General features: G+C 44.7%; 1 pseudogene; it reads left to right on the plus strand.

Annotated features, from left to right (window-relative positions):
• The window catches only part of LOC121574490, a 146,614-nt pseudogene that overhangs the window by 18,213 nt on the left and 115,636 nt on the right, over positions 1-12,765 (plus strand).

The raw sequence follows: 12,765 nt of genomic DNA on the forward strand, positions 1-12,765 counted from the left end.
TTCCCATAAGCCATCTGTTTGTTAAGGTATTCACTGATTGGCTGAAGCCTATGAGAGGTCTGGGTTCAGGGTCTGGCCTGTCACTCAAATAAAGTGTTTCTATTGTACTTTCTAGTGTGTGTTTGTGTTTGGGGTGGAGGTGGCATCATTCAAATAGGACCAAAGTGTGTTTGTGTGTCTGTGTGTGTGTAACAGGGATGAAATAACACTTCCACAGGCCACTCTAGCTGTGATGGTGGTAAGCGATTTACCCTAAACACTGCTGTTGCACCTCCTCCTTTTCTGGGTCCTCCCCTTCAGATGAGCATTGGGTAGCGGAGGATAGTCATCCATCATTCTCCATCAGCCATCTGGTGCCAGAGCATATGAGCGGAGTGGAGCGGTGAGAATCTCAGCTCCTCGCTCACGGAGCTGTTCACCCCTCCGCTCCCCCTGCTCAAAGCCACATCAGGCCAGTCCGCTCATTATCGCTCAGCGCTCAACGAAGTTTGCATCGCGCTCCACTCAAATCGCCCTCTCGCTCGCTCCAAAAAAGGAAAAAAATCTGCATGTATTTCACTTTTAGCTTAAACCACAGCCTTACCTCCCAAAGAACTAAAGAGCAGCGACAACATTTTCCAAATAGAAATGTTTTATTTCAAATTACAAATTAGGCCTAGCCTATGTAAGAAGGAATATACACAAAAAGTCCTGTAAAATTAAACGAATCAATGGGCCTAATTATATAAATAAAAATATACAGGCTATACATCAAAGTTTTAAAAGTAAATTAACTATTAGGCCAAAATTCTGATAACTGAACTTTTGCGCAGCTTGCACGTGGATTAAAATTTAAATTGGCTTATATCCATTGTCAAACTTTAAAATAAAATTTAAAAAAATGAATTGCTTTCCTTATCTACAGTTCTTTTGAGTTCACCTTCAAGAACACAAGTTTGGCCAATGTCTGAGGCTTCAGACTCATGCGGTGGTTTCTTGACAGCAGGCCAGCAGCGGAGAAATCCCTCTCTGCGCTCGCAGACCCGCTTGGGATGCTGAACACAATGCGAGCTACTTTAGCCAGGCGGGGAAAAGACGATGAGAGGTAATTTTCGACTTCACCTTTGGCGTCTCCGGTTATGCGTAGCTGCTCGCTGAAGTATGACCCGAACAGGCGAGCTCTTTTTGGTTCAGGCTCGGGATTCAGGTCAGCGGCGGGTGGGGTGTCTGTCTCGTGTGTCCCGCTGGGAGCATTAATTTCCTCAACTTCTTTTATGAGGAGGTTGCGGATCTCCCCGAGTTTGTTGCATACAGACTCATCTCGGATTATCTATTCTGTCTTGAAACGGGGATCTAACACTGATGCTAAAATGAGATGTTTATCAGTATAGTATATTCCATAGCGAATTGACACGTTGTTTGCCAATGTTTCTGCAAAAGCAGCGAAGCCCATTGAAAGTGCAGCGTGAGTGTCATCGGTGAGCAGGGATTTGATTTCTGTGACAGCAGGGAGGATCATCCCCAGGTTCCCCAGCTCCTTCTGCATTTTGTCTGTGAGGTCTGCCAGTGGTGTTAGCACACTGACAAGGTGCGTCAGCTGCCGTACTTGATTCAGGGTGATGTTAGCAACATTAGACTTGAGTTTGTTTTGCCATAATGGGTATTTTTGGAACAACCGGATGAACGACTGAATCATCCGCAGCTGGCTGCTCCATCGAGTGGCGCAGGCATTTGTGGGGCGGACACCTAATTGGTCGGTTTCCTCTGTGTTCAGGGTGCTCTTGCGTACACTTTTCACCAGATGCCCGACTTTCACTAACAGCCTATTAATGTTGTCGTGCTCGTTAATGGCGTCTTTGATCGCCAGCTGAAGCATGTGAATGGGGCATCTCAGATGTAAATTTGACACAGTAAAGTACTGATTTATCATAGTTTCTACATGAGAGGTTATCACTTCCACATGGACTTGCGAGGGCGCAGGTGGTCCCTCATCCTCCTCTTCATGTTCTGCTGCTGGCATCCGCGGTCACTTCACCCTCCGCCTCCTCTTCAGTGCCAGGGAGGAGGTTAAATGCCTTGATCATGTTGCTGGCACTGTCAGTGACGACCGAATCTGCACGTCGTTGCCCGTTCCAATATTTCAGTACACTTTCATACTTTTGGTAAATATGATCTGCGGTATGGTGCCCCTGTATGTGCTCACAGCCCAACAAAACCGTGTGCCCCCGGAACGTCCCATCAATGAAACTGGCCACGATGCCAAGGAAGCTGTGCCCTCTTCTACTGGTCCAAATGTCCGCTGACAGAACGAGCCCATCACCATTTTGCAGTAGGTCTTGCAGTTTGGCTTCCATCTCTTCCAGGGCATGTGGCATGAGCGTGTCCCGTACGGTGTTGTAGCATGGGGGGTGTAGCCCGGTTGAGCTGCGCTGGCGAAGTGTTGCATCCCTTCGCGTTCTCCTTTACTCAGCGGTTCATAGTCCATGTAAATCATTTTTTTAAATGCTACATCCAGCTCTCTTTTTCTCTCCCTTGTTATGGTTGGGCCTTTGTGTGCAGTGAAGAAACTTTTGAATTCCTCAACCCTTTTCTCTTGTTGCTGCTGCTGCTCCTCTTGCTCTATAAAATACAAATTCATGGACGACACAAATTAAATTAAACAAACCATATATTAGGCCTACTTTGAATGACAAAATGAATTTGTTTGAATATTAGGCTATATTTACTTTACACTTTTGTTACAAGTTACCCTATTCAACTTGCTAACCTTTTGCTTTCTTCCCAGCGTGTTCACGTAGCACACTTTCGTGTTTTCGAGAGATGTGTCTTTTTAGATTCCAAAATGAATCTTTACTGACTGAAACGATGTCACCACATTCTTTTTCTTGAACCACATTATCATTGTTAGTTAGTTTTATATTAATAGTACACCTGTATGACTTCTCATTTTCCTTTTTGAAGTACTTGGTGAACTCCATTATTGAGCCGAGTTTTGACTGAAAATAGTCTACTGTTGATGACTGTGCAAGACACAGATGGATTCTGGGTCAGGCTTGAGCATGCTTCAGACTCGTGGTGTGAGCAGAGCGAAATTGGAGCGGGACATAGGGCGACGCTCTGTCCTTTTTAAAAATGCCGCTCTGCGCTCTGTCCAAAATCAGTCCGCTCGCGCTCCCCGCTCGCGCTCCCCGCTCGCTCCCGCTCCACTCCGCTCACATGCTCTGTCTGGTGCCTACCCTGGCGTGGGCGGTAAGTGTTGCCACATGTCATCGCCAACCCCAGCCATATGGATGCCGAGCGGACAGAATTGGTTTAAAGGTGATGGAGGGGGGAGGTAGCATGTTAGGCTATGACTGGGAAGTGGAGGTGTGTGTGTGTACAGTACACTGTACCATTGATATGATCCTTTACAATGTAAAAATCCTCTAACACACATACTCTTCAGACTCACTACCAAAGGCAACAAGTGATAGTTTAAGGACAGATAACTTTCTCTCTGTAAAGAAACAAAGACATCACATAGCTTGGAGGTGATAGATGGGAAATCTCAGGTTATGAGGGCAGACTTTCCCATTTTGTCCCGCTTTCTCCGGTTCTCAAATGTGTTAGACCTCCCCTGAACAAGTGTGTGTGTGCCTGTGTCTGTTCTTTATGTACAGTGCCAGGTGTGGATGGTATAAGAGGTCAGTTAAAGGGCTGTCAGAGGTATTTGCCTGTTACTCTGTTACCTCTGATACATAGGCATTCATCTTGTTTACACTATCTGTCTGGGGGTCTGAGCCCAGCAGCACCTTGGGAAGGGGAGGAGACTATTGAGCTGAGATGGGAGGGTTGGGAAGAGGGGGGCTGAGAGCTAGAAGGAGGGAGAGAAGAGTTGACTCAGTGATTGAGTGAGTGAGTCAAAGAGAGAGAGAGAGAGTTGAAAAGTAGAGTGAGTTTGAGACAGTGACTTAGAGCAAGTTGGAGAAGAGCAGAGAAAGTGCGTGACAGAGTGAAGAGAGGTATAAAATGGGAAGTTGGTAAAGAGAGTGGGTAGTAGAGAGAGAGATGTGAGAAGGAAAGAAGAGAGTCGTCAGACAGCTCATCTCTAGTCCTGTCTTTTTGGGGAGTTTTCTGGACGTACAGCCTCTACCCCTATACCTGTCCCCCTCTGCCCCACCTGAGGGGCCTGGATGGCGGTGTGTGTGGGCCTCAGGGTGCCTGTCAGGGGACCCAACCGCTTCTCCTGTGAGCACTTTAAAACGGTAAGGGCCTTGAGTTACTTACTGAGAGAGGGTTACGATCAGGGAAAAATAGATAATGTATTAGAAGTGGGAAAAGTGAGAAAGGAAGGGGGAAGAAAGAAGAAGTGGAACAGGGAAGATGAGAGGAACAAGGAGAAAGAGAAGAGAGAGACCAGGCACTGATGGTAACATCTTAGTGAGAGAGAGAGGAACGATAAACAGAGGGAAAGGAAACGAGAGCGGAACGGAGGTATAGAAAGTGAAGAAGAGGGATCAACACAAAATAGCTGGTCTGGGGTTGAACCAGGTCCCTCTGAACACTTATAGAGGAAGTTGTGTGTATTTATGGAAAGGGGTGGACAGGGGCAGGTAGTATGCTGTGTGTATTTATGGAAAGGGGTGGACAGGGGCAGGTAGCATGCTGTGTGTACAGTATTTGTATTTGTATTTTATTCCGGATCTCCATTAGCTGCTGCCAAGGCAACAGCTACTCTTCCTGGTGTCCAATCACAATTACATACAATAAAACAATGCATAACACAATGCATTATTACACACTATTCTACCATAACATATCTACAATACAAAATCAATAATACAGCAAAATGACAATATTAAAATGTATGTGTGGGGCCTCCCGAGTGGCGCAGCGGTCTAAGGCACTGCATCGCAGTGCTTGAGGCTTCACTACAGACCCGGGTTCGATCCCAGGCTGTGTCACAGCCGGCCGCTACCGGGAGACCCATGAGGTGGCGCACAATTGGCCCAGCGTCGTCCAGGTTAGGGTAGGGTTTGGCCGGGCCGGGATGTCCTTGTCCCATCGCGCTCTAGCGACTCCTTGTGGCGGCCGGGCGCATGCACGCTGACTTCGGTCGCCAGCTGTACGGTGTTTCCTCCAACACATTGGTGCGGCTGGTTTCTGGGTTAAGCGAGCAGTGTGTCAAGAAGCAGTGCGGCTTTGCAGGGTCGTGTTTCGGAGGACACATGGCTCTCGACCTTCGCCTCTCCCGAGTCCGTGCGGGAGTTGCAGTGATGGTACAAGACTGTAACTACCAATTGGGGAGAAAAAGGGGTGAAAAGTAAATAAATTAAATAAAAATGTATGTGCTTGTGTTAGCATGCGTTTGCTAATGATGTGTGTGTGTGTGTCTCTTCTCAGTCTGCGCTGTTCCATAAGGTGTAGTTTTATCCGTTTTTTAAATCTGATTTTACTGCTTGACTGAGTTACATGATGTGGAAAAGAGTTCCATGTAGTTATGGCTCTATGTAGTACTGTGCGTTTCCGGTAGTTTTTTCTGGACTTAAAGAGACTGTGAAGAGACCTCTGGTGGCATGTCTTGTGGGGTATGCATGAGGGTCTGAGCTGTGCGCTAGTCGCTTAAACGGAAAGCTTGGTGATTTCAACATGTCAATACCTCTCACAAAGACAAGCAGTAATGCAGTCAATTTGGGACAAGGTTGTGAGGAAAAGTATGCATGAATGCCAACACACCACAGAGATCCATGGATATTACGGTTTCAATATGAAGAACACTCAGGAGAGATGTTTGTGCAAACTTGGTGTACTATACTTTCAAAAATCACAAAAGTTACAGATTTTTGTCAAGTCGTATATACAGTTGTTCTTTTATGCACCTGAGAATAGAGACCTCACTTCAGGAGCGCAAAAGTGAATGAGTGAAATGTAGTCTACCATTTCACCTCCTCTAAAGTGTAATCACAGCAGAGTGTGTGTTTGGTATTTTCTGCGTCCAGTGCTATGCCATTAGCAAATTGAACAGAGTTTAACTTCCTGGCTGTATGTGGCATCTCGTGAGTCCGGGTGTTTTCTTAACGTGGCTCTCTTTCACTTCACTAGATTAGGACATAATGGTGTGTTAAGTGTTGTGCTGTTTTAGGCTTCTTTGTGAATGCTAGGAGAACCCAAATAGTTTACAGGTTATTAGTGTAAGTGGGTTGGAAAGCACAACCCTTTAAGTGTGTGTGTGGGAACCATGATGCTGAATAGACTGTTGTAGTGCTGTTGTTGCTCTTTGGTTGTCCTGTGTGTTTGTGGTCAGTGCTGCTCTTTGGATGGGATACCTGTGTTGTGGGGAAGGTGTGTGTGTGTGGACGTGTTTAACTATACTTGTGGGGACCAAATGTCCCCACAAGAATAGTAAACAAAAAAAATTGGACCAACTGGGGACATGTTGTTAGTCCCCACAAGGTCAAATGCTATTTCTAGGGGGTTTAGGGTTAATGTTAAGGTTAGGTATAGGGTTAGGGAAAATAGGATTTTAAATGGGACTGAATTGTGAGTCCCCACAAGGTTAGTTATACAAGACTGTGTGTGTGTGTGTGTACATGCATGCATGCATGTGCAAAGAGAAGGAATTTTAAAAAGGAAAAAATCCCTCACCAGGGGCCACAATTTTTCACTAACTTACTCTTTCATCTTTCACTTTGTTTGCCATGCATCCTTTGACTTGCGTGCTATACACACACACGCACACGCACACGCACACACACACACCTGTTTAGCATTCCCCACTTTAATCAGTAAGCAATGACTAGCTGTGACATCTCTAAGAGTATGCCTTTGACATCAAAGCATCCACTCCAATCACCATCTCTTCCCTTCCGAAAGTCCCTACCAACACAAGTAAAGGGCATGTCAGTGTGATGAGCTGCCTGCCCTCTCCCTCTCTCTCTACCTCCCCAGCCCATAACCCAGTGCTGAAGGGGGAGGCCTGTGTGCGTCATGCCTTCTGCGGGGCATCATATGCTGGATTGATGTGTCAGCAGGCCTGGTTGGTGTGTGGAGGCTGGTTGTGGGGCATGTTTGTGTGGCATGGCTAAGGCATGCAGTGGGAGAGAGACAGTTGTGTGTGGCCTAAGGGCATCTGTGTGTGTGTGTGTTTGTGTTCATAGAACATTGTTGGTTGTTTACTGGTCCGAGTGTGTGACCCATTTTAAAGAGACGTCACACTGTTGCTCATTCACATGCCTTTAACCCTTTAGAGGACACACCGACACCAACACTGACACGCACACAGAAACAAACACACACACACACACACACAGAGGTCTTGTAAAGGGTACAGTGAGTGGTCAGAGACTGTGTATGAGTCAGATCCCAGCCGCTCAGTGTCACGTTGCATTCCCTCTTACCAATTTACAGCTCCCAAAAAAGAACCCCTATCTTGGGATGAGAGGGTGGGATTACTGAGAATTTTCGAGAATGATGCTGATGTGGGATTTCCCCTCTTGAAAGAATCATTGATTAACATGTCACAAACACAACACTGCTGAAATAGAAAATCCACTCATCTCTTTTTCCCTATTTGCCATTTTAGGTCTATGTCTCCCCCGCTGACTTTATTTACAAACTCAACACTAAAATGGGTTATTATACTATTACAAACACACATATTAGTGTGGGTGTGGGATGCTGTCAGTGCGGTTGGTGCCTATAGTTGGTGAAATTAGGAATAATCAGATATGTTCTGGAAGAGAGGGGCTTTTCCCTGTGATGTGGAGAATTCCCAGAGTGGCTGACAGTACCGTCAGACACGGCTCAAAGGCATCTTCTGGTGTGTTAAGTGCTGTTTTAGGCTTCTTTGCTAACAGAGTAATAACCCTAATAGTTGATATGTTATTAGTGTAAGTGGGTTGGAAAGCACAGGCCTTTTAGTGTGTGTGTTCTGGTTTTAGTGAGCGGGATTTTACCAGCCTTACACTAGAGAGTTTTGAAAGTAGGATTCTCTCTCTCTTCATTTTCCCTCCCTCTGTGTTCCCTATTCTCAGTGCTCCATACTTCTTAATGTACCCTTAGGGTATGTTTTGATCTTAAGTCAGAGGTCCTATGTGTTGTTATTGAATGTGATTGCCCTTCCAGTTCAATAAGTCATGAAATCCAGTGATCCACTGTATCCTTTAACCTTTGGTGTCAATCATTGATTGGTGTCAATCATGAAAATACATTGTTTTGGTTGAAAATATGTTTAAAAAACTATGTATTTTCAACGCCTTGTGCTCACTAGGTTGATATTCCCCAGATACAGTATGTTACAGCATTTCATCCCCATAAAGAATTAACACTTTATTTTGTGTTTAGTATATCCCCTTCAAATCATGACATGGGCTATTGATCTAACATGGGATTTTACAATACCGATGGGGATCATTCAACTAGGCCTATGTTTCATCTCCATTAATAATGATGAGTCTACATGAGCTCCTGAGTATGGATCTGGATAGGTTGGATCCACCATACTGCCATCCTCCCTTCAAACCTGCCCCCTCCCACACTCAGGGGGTCTTTAACTGGTTCCTGTACTGCTCCAATGATTGACAGCTTCTGGTTTTTAATTACACCCAAATCCCTAATTTTACCTGCTGCATAAAACTGCTTCAAAGCATCACCACATGTATTTTCTTACTGCAAAACCCCCAGTGTTTTGAGAGAATGTTATCCTTTGCTTAAAGGCTCGTTTAGCACTGTCTGAGCCATGTTATAGCTGTGTGTGTGTGTGTGCGTGTGTGTGTGTTTGTATGTGTATGTGTGTGTGTGTGTGTGTGAGAGAGAGAGAGAGAGAACCTACAAGCGTGCATGTGTAGCCTACATGAAAGTGTTTGAACCTTGCTCTGTGTGTGTGTGTTTGAAATGAAGCGTTCAGAGCAGTGATTCATATGATGGGTAACACTGAATTGGCCCCAGGTCTATTTACCTTTAAAAACCCAGAGAACTGGGGTCACATTATGTGTGCTTGTGCATGTGTGTGATGCTTAATTTAGCTGGTTGAAATACTGAAGTGATGGCAGCAGCAAAACATTGCTCAGATTCGTTGGGATGCCTCAGACAAAACACTCATGTCCAACTCAATTTGGTTACTCCAGAATTGTATTTACAATTTGCCTTGAGATTTTGAGCATGTTTACATTTTACTCATTTTGCAGACGCTCTTATCCAGAGCGACTTACAGTAGTGAGTGCATACATTTTCATACTTGTTTCATACTGGCCCCTGTGAGAAACGAACCCACAACCCTTGCATTGCAAGCACCATGCTCTACCAACTGAGCTACAGGAGGGCCAATGTTTCTACAATTTTCCACATTAAACACACTAGCAACATTTTCTGAATCTGTTCAGCATCCCCTTGCCTAATTGCCGTTATTTCTAATTAAGCATTACTGTGTACTTACTTACTTGCTTTTGTTTGTTACCTATTTTTTTGTATCTCAAATCAAGTCTCATTTTGAGATGGCATCTCTCTCCCTCTGATCATTTGCATTTTTCTCTCCCTCTGCTCTTGCTTGGGTTTTTTATTTACCCAAATAAATCCCTCACCGGCCTTCAATCCGGGAGATGCAAGCAGCCTTGGAGAGGGAGAGTTGTCTGCAACAACCAATTACAAACGAAACTATTCAGATTATTCAGACGCTTAATTCAAATCCCCCTACCCCTCCCTCGCGCACTCTGAAGGGCCTTTTCTGTCCTCGAGCCCGTGATGTCAGCGCCTCATTGAAACCGTCCGCTCTCGCTGCTGCGCTATCCGAGCACAATGGTCCCAATTTGAATACCACGCGGATATATGCCAGCCATGCGCCCCAACAAAAGAAAAGGGTGTGCGCGGGTCCAATTCAACCATGTTGTTATTTTATTCGAGTCGTAAATTAGTTTAATTTGAGTAATTTGTATTTTTTAAGTGTTATGGGATTTTAAACACTCGCATGACTTCTAAAAAGCGGAGGCGCAAGACTTGTGTTTTGCTTTTGATATTAGTCGTTCCCTGGGTGTCTAATAAGTGGACGCTGATGTTTTGTGTCCTGGACAGATCTATACGGATTGGGCCAACCACTACCTAGCCAAGTCAGGACACAAGCGACTTATCAAGGACCTTCAAACAGATGTCACAGACGGAGTGCTGCTGGCAGAGATCATACAGGTTGTCGGTAAGTGGTACACTTCATTTACCATCTCTTCTCTTGATGCCATATTATTACTGTTACTGCTAATGAGTTCGGCTGATGGACTAGACTTCTCATGCAGATACCATATTTATACTTTTTTGAAGTTGTAACGCTATGTATATGTGTACAGTAATCGCCATAATGTTATATGCTATTAGTGAACTGTCCTCATAAAAGTATAATTTCATAAAAGTATTAATTTCAACAAAATATATTATTGACATATTATCAACAAGTTATTATTCTCCAAAATTGAGTTGGGAAAATCCCTCAGTTTAACCCCCGAAATATTTGACAATGGTGCAGTCAGGGAGAAGTTTGACTGAGGGAAGTTTTGTAATGTAATGTCACTATGCGCTCCTGCCCCTAAGTCAGAGTCCTGTAATTTTCCCACTTCACAAGCTGCCCTGTCATCTTTTAAAGAGGAGGGATGGTGGAGGGGGGAGACAGTGCCCTGAGGTTACAGCACTGTCACATCAGCTGATCACTCCTCTGCTTCCCAGAGTTCTATAGCGCTGTATCCCAGAATATAGATTATATTTATTTGTATACAGAACACTGCCTCAAATCTCAGAAAACATGTAGAGCACACATAGAATTAGGAATAAGAATAATTTAGCACAGAACACATCATAGTCCCATGTCATAGAACATTTGTGTAGACTAGTCTTCTTCATAGAATTCGGACTAGAATCTGGAGTAGAGAACAAGAAAGACCTAATCATTTTGAAAAATGAATTCCACACATTCTCTCACTACTTCTCTGAAAGTCAGAGTAGACTAGCGGGTCTTTAGAGTGGAAGATGGATCTTTTGGGGATTTTTGTAGCGTCAACGGCAGGATGGGTGGGTTTGGAGACACTGAGTCCTCTGTTCTCTTTTTCTTTGTGTCTTTTGATGCTCAGATTTAATCTCAGTATTCACTGGATGTTGACCATCATCAAGGATGTGCATTGTCGTAAGCATACATATTTGATTATCTGTTATGACACAAACTGGGTTGTCTTCCGTCCCCTGATATAGTAGGCCCCCAGAGAGAGCATGATGTCTCACCATCAGCGGCCTCTGTATCCCTAGGGGACAGTGTAGGGTAGAAACAGTGGCACATGCTATTGTAAACATGCATGCAAGTGCACACACACCCACATGCACAAGTAGGTGAGGTAAAGCAGAGGTGGTGTTCATTGCAAAGGATGTCTACAGCTGACTCATTGACTAAGTTTGTCTGGCTGTGTCGCTGGGCTGTTTTTGACAGGTCTTCCACCCAGCTGACTACTGCTACCCTGGTATCATGTAACTGAGCTCTATCCCTCTTCCAATCCCAATATGAGTACCCCATTCACCAGTTCATTCATAGTTTCCTTTCCCCCTCTCAATGTAGACAGGGGGAAATATCACACCAGACAATTGCTACTGAAATCTGACCATGCAGCTCAGTGGGTGTGAAGCAGGGGGACAGTGAGACAGAGACACAGGGTCAGGGACCTGACTGGGATCAGTAGCACATTATTTGGGTAGGAGACAACAGGGGAGACTGAATGACAGATAATGGCAGGGTTTTGAAGAGTCATAATATATACTGAACAAAAATATAAACACAACATGCAACAATTTAAAGATTTTACTGAGTTACAGTTCATATGAGGAAATAATTAAATTGAAATAAATAAGGCCCTAATCTATGGATTTCACATGACTGGGAACACAGATATGCATGGCAATTGTATGCTCCCTCAAAACTTGAGACATCTGTGGCATTGTGTTGCGTGACAAAACTGCAAATTTTTTGACCTGGCCCGGGTATCCTGGATGGATATTGACCTCATTCCGTCAGTAGAGGATGCCTGGTTGTTCTTTAAAAGTGCTTTCCTCTCCATCTTAAATAAGCATGCCCCATTCAAAAAATTCAGAACTAAGAACAGATATAGCCCCTGGTTCACCCCAGACTTGACTGCCCTTGACCAGCACAAAAACATCCTGTGGCGTACTGCATTAGCATCGAACAGCCCCCTCGATATGCAACTTTTCAGGGAAGTCAGGAACCAATATACACAATCAGTTAGGAAAGCAAAGGCTAGCTTTTTCAAACAGAATTTTGCATCCTGTAGCACTAACTCCACTGTAAAGTCCATGGAGAATAAGAGCACCTCCTCCCAGCTGCCCACTGCACTGAGGCTAGGAAACACTGTCACCACCGATAAATCTACGATAATCGAGAATTTCAACAAGCATTTTGCTACGGCTGGCCATGCTTTCCACCTGGCTACCCCTACCCCGGCCTCCAGCTCTGCAGCAACTTGCCCATGCCCCCCCCCCCGCTTCTCCTTCACCCAAATTCAGATAGCTGATGTTCTGAAAGAGCTGCAAAATCTGGACCCCTACAAATCAGCTGGGCTAGACAGTCTGGATCCTTTCTTTCTAAAATTAGCAGCCGAAATTGTCGCAACCCCTATTACTAGCCTGTTCAACCTCTCTTTCGTATCGTCTGAGATCCCCAGAGACTGGAAAGCTGCTGCAGTCATCCCCCTCTTCAAAGGGGGTGACACTAGATCCAAACTGTTACAGACCTACAGTGGGGAGAACAAGTATTTGATACACTGCCGATTT

The sequence above is a fragment of the Coregonus clupeaformis genome, unplaced genomic scaffold, assembly GCF_020615455.1.
Source record: "Coregonus clupeaformis isolate EN_2021a unplaced genomic scaffold, ASM2061545v1 scaf0091, whole genome shotgun sequence".
NCBI classification, from domain to species: domain Eukaryota; kingdom Metazoa; phylum Chordata; class Actinopteri; order Salmoniformes; family Salmonidae; genus Coregonus; species Coregonus clupeaformis.